Consider the following 5,238-nt stretch of genomic DNA (forward strand, 5'->3'; position numbering starts at 1 on the left):
AGCAAGATATTCTCTAAAGATTTCAACGGATCCAGAATTACGTGGATTCTCTGAATATAGGGTATGGTCCTTGTATTTGTCCTTGGTCTCCTTCGTGGTAAGCTCAATCCGTTTTTCAGTTCCAACTTTTCTGAGCTTTTCCAACATACTATTTTTATCATCAAAATTTCGACGATTAAGGTCGTTTACGGTTGCCTACAGTTTCTGCTGCTTCATTCAGCTTTTTCAAAGTTCAAAGTATTGGTTCATAGGCGGGGTGCTTTTCAAAATTTCAGAATTGAAGATCGTAATTCTAGAAGATAATTATTATATGTATACATATAACTATTGATGTAGAAATGCTACGAGATTCGAAATACTGATTGCTGATTCTCGGTAATTGGTATGGAAATTATTGTTACAGGGTATAGATGAATACATGATGGGGTTTCAATGAATATAATGAATTTTCAGAAAGTCCAAATTAATTGAAGTTGCTGGTAAGTTTACTGCTAATGTGGTGGAATATAAACGGTTCCCCGGTAATGATGATGAAGGGGTATTTATTATAATAAGGCTTATTCGAATGAAACATTGAAGTTGATTTGCTGGAGCTGTAACAGAATTAGCTAATTTGAAAAGAAAAAAAAAGTTGCAATGTTATTTTTGGTAATAACATGCCAAAGGAGCTAGCACAGACACGTTTTAAACGTTTACACAGGTTCCGAGTGTTTTTAGGTGCATAACTATTTGCATCAATCTCTTCTTTCGTAGATGAAGTGCAGTTGGTTCATCCTATCGATTGAAGTGTTTTCAAGAATCATGAAAGGTTTGAATCGCAGATTGTAATCGTCAAGATACAAATGAGGTTTAAGATAAAATCAAGTGGCAAACTTGAAGAGATGTTTAGTTTCATATGTTATAATCAATATCTTAATTCGTTTTAATTGTCCAATGTTGGCAGTCCACAGTTAGCAGTCTACAATTAGTAATCCAATAATTCATATATTTTAATATATAATATTTGAATTAATTAATACATATCGTGACCCGTGTACATGTCTCAGACTCGATCACAACTCAAAGTATATATATTATTTAAGAATCAACCTCAACCCTGTATAGCGAACTCAAACATTACAGCATATAGAGTGTCTATGGTCATTCCAAATAATATATATAGATGCATCGATATGATATGTCAAAACATTGTATACGTGTCCCGACATTTAAAGTGCGTAAAATAAATAACAGAAATTAAATGAAGATAAATAAAATTGCGAGAATTTAAATTGCGATAAATAAATTGCGATAATTAAATTGAGATAAATAAATAGCGATAAATAAAATGTAATACAGAATTAACAGTTAGCTAGGAACAGTTAGCTAGGAATAGTTAGCGTGGATTCTTAACAAAATTTCTCATAATTAATTTGTTTGTTTCTAACAAATTTTATTTTGTCCAATGTTTTCTTCATTATGCCACTTGTTGGATTCTGATAGGTCAAAATCCAAATACGAAATTGAATGAAAATGGTTATTTTGCGGTGAACGGATACATATATTTGTAGATGTAAGTAGGATAGTAATTGACTGTCGAATCAGATTCAAAGAATGTACAGTGTAACTTATTAACGTGAAATCTAAATATTCCTCGGGTATTACCTACCCGTTAAAATATTTTCACCATTAACAGTTTGTACAAAAGAATTTTTAATTACAATCTTTATGAAAACATATATACATGTATATTTTCTTCAGATGTAATCATGGATTTAATGAGTCATTATGATATTAAACTCATTTGATTTTCCGTTAGAACAAGAATATATAATCTCTAAAACATTAGAGATTACATAATCGCCATGTAGAACGAAGATAAATGATGTAAAACATCATGTAGAACGATGATTATACTCGAGGTACAGAATGAGATGTTGAGGCATGCGATGCAGATGTTGTTGTTGGTGGTACTGGTATTGATGTTTGTAGTACTTTAGGTGCTCGTAGATATTGCACCATATTCTCCAGAGTCACTATTTGAGCACGAAGCTCGTCGACTTCTTCTATTACTCCGAAATGATCAGTGGTTCGGACGAGCGGATGAATAAGATATAGAATTTGAGATAATATGTAGTTGTGACGAGACACTCTGGAAATGAGAGAGAAAATGGTGTTTCGGATAGGTTCGCTGTAGTGACCCGAACTTTTCCATGTTTATATATATTAATTGAGATTGATGTTTACATGACTAAATGTTTCTAACGTGTTAAGCAATCAAACTTGTTAAGACTTGATTAATTGAAATAGGTTTCATATAGACAATTAACCACCCAAGTTGACCGGTGATTCACGAATGTTAAAAACTATACGATGACATATATATGGTTATATATATAGTTAACATGATTTTATTATAAGTAAGTATCTCATTAGGTATTTTAACAATGAGTTATATACATAAAAATGAGACTATTAAATTAAGAAACTCGAAAACGATATATATAACGATTATCGTTATAACAACGTCTTAATAGGTACATATGAATCATATTAAGATATTGATACACTTGGTTAATTATGTTAAATGATAAGTAAATATATCATTAAGTGTATTAACAATGAACTACATATGTAAAAATAAAACTACTAACTTAATGATTTCGAAACGAGACATATATGTAACGATTATCGTTTTAACGACATTTAACTGTATATATGTCATACTAAGATATATTATATATCATAATATCATGATAATATAACAATTTAACATCTCATTTGATATATTAAACAATGGGTTAACAACATTTAACAAGATCGTTAACCTAAAGGTTTCAAAACAACATTTACATGTAACGACTAACGATGACTTAACGACTCAGTTAAAATGTATATACATGTAGTGTTTTAATATGTATTCATACACTTTTGAAAAACTTCAAGACAGTTATCAAAATACTTCTACTTAACAAAAATGCTTACAATTACATGCTCGTTCAGTTTCATCAACAATTCTACTCGTATGCACCCGTATTCGTACTCGTACAAAACACAGCTTTTAGATGTATGTACTATAGGTATATACACTCCAATGATCAGCTCTTAGTAGCCCATGTGAGTCACCTAACACATGTGGGAACCATCATTTGGCAACTAGCATGAAATATCTCATAAAATTACAAAAATATGAGTAATCATTCATGACTTATTTACATGAAAACAAAATTACATATCCTTTATATCTAATCCATATACCAACGACCAAAAACACCTACAAACACTTTCATTCTTCAATTTTCTTCATATAATTGATCTCTCTCAAGTTCCATTTTCAAGTTCTAAGTGTTCTTCATAAATTCCATAAGTATAGTTTCATAAAAATCAAGAATACTTCCAAGTTTGCAAGTCTACTTCCAAGCTTTCTAATCCATTCCAAGTAATCATCTAAGATCAAGGAACCTTTGTTATTTATAGTAGGTTATCTTTCTAATTCAAGGTAATATTCATATTCAAACTTTGATTCAATTTCTACAACTATAACAATCTTATTTCGAGTGAAAATCTTACTTGAACTGTTTTCGTGTCATGATTCTGTTTCAAGAACTTTCAAGCCATCCAAGGATCCTTTGAAGCTAGATCCATTTTTCTCATTTCTAGTAGTTTTATCCAGAAAACTTGAGGTAGTAATGATGTTCATAACATCATTCGATTCATACATATAAAGCTATCTTATTCGAAGGTTTAAACTTGTAATCACTAGAACATAGTTTAGTTAATTCTAAACTTGTTCGCAAACAAAAGTTAATCCTTCTAACATGACTTTTAAAATCAACAAAACAAATGTTCTATATCTATATGATATGCTAACTTAATGATTTAAAACCTGGAAACACGATGAACACCATAAAATCGGATATACGCCGTCGTAGTGAAACCGGGGGCTGTTTTGGTTTGGATAATTAAAAACTATGATAAACTTTGATTTAAAAGTTGTTCTTCTGGGAAAATGATTTTTCATATGAACATGAAACTATATCCAAAAATCAAGGTTAAACTCAAAGTGGAAGTATGTTTTCTAAAATAGTCATCTAGACGTCGTTCTTTCGACTGAAATGACTACCTTTACAAAAATAACTTGTAACTTATATTTCCAACAATAAACCTATACTTTTTATGTTTAAATTCATAAAATAGAGTTCAATATGAAACCATAGCAATTTGATTCACTCAAAACGGATTTAAAATGAAGAAGTTATGGGCAAAACAAGATTGGATATTTTTTGATCTTTTTAGCTACGGAAAATGTTTAACAAATCTATACAAATCATATCCTAGCTAACTTATATTGTATTATACATGTATTCTAATATATTATGTAATATTGGGATACCATAGACACATATGCAAATGTTTTGACATATCATATCGACCCATATATATATATTATTTGGAACAACTATAGACACTCTATATGCAGTATTGTTGGAGTTAGCTATACAGGGTTGAGGTTGATTCCAAAAATATATATACTTTGAGTTGTGATCTAGCCTGAGACGTGTATACACTGGGTCATGGATTGATTCAAGATAATATATATCGATTTATTTCTGTACATCTAACTTTGGACAACTAGTTGTAGGTTACTAACGAGGACAGCTGACTTAATACACTCAAATCTTTAAAACATAATAAAAATGGTTGTAATTATATTTTGATCATACTTTGATATATATGTACATATTTGTATAGGTTCGTGAATCGATCCGTGGCCAAGTCTTATTTCCGAGAAAGGAAATATCTGTGAAAGTGAGTAATAGTCTCACTTTTAAAATCTAATATTTTTGGGATGAGAATACATGCAGGTTTTATAAATGATTTACAAAATAGACACAAGTACGTGAAACTACATTCTATGGTTGAATTATCGAAATCGAATATGCCCCTTTTTATTAAGTCTGGTAATCTAAGAGTTAGGGAACAGACACCCTAATTGACGCGAATCCTAAAGATAGATCTATTGGGCCTAACAAACCCCATCCAAAGTACCGGATACTTTAGTACTTCGAAATTTATATCATATCCGAAGGGTGTCCCGGAATGATGGGGATATTCTTATATATTCATCTTGTTAATGTCGGTTACCAGGTGTTCACCATATGAATGATTTTTATCTCTATGTATGGGATGTGTATTGAAATATGAAATCTTGTGGTCTATTGTTACGATTTGATATATATAGGTTAAACCTATAACTCA

Source organism: Rutidosis leptorrhynchoides, chromosome 3 (assembly GCF_046630445.1).
Source record: "Rutidosis leptorrhynchoides isolate AG116_Rl617_1_P2 chromosome 3, CSIRO_AGI_Rlap_v1, whole genome shotgun sequence".
NCBI lineage: Eukaryota > Viridiplantae > Streptophyta > Magnoliopsida > Asterales > Asteraceae > Rutidosis > Rutidosis leptorrhynchoides.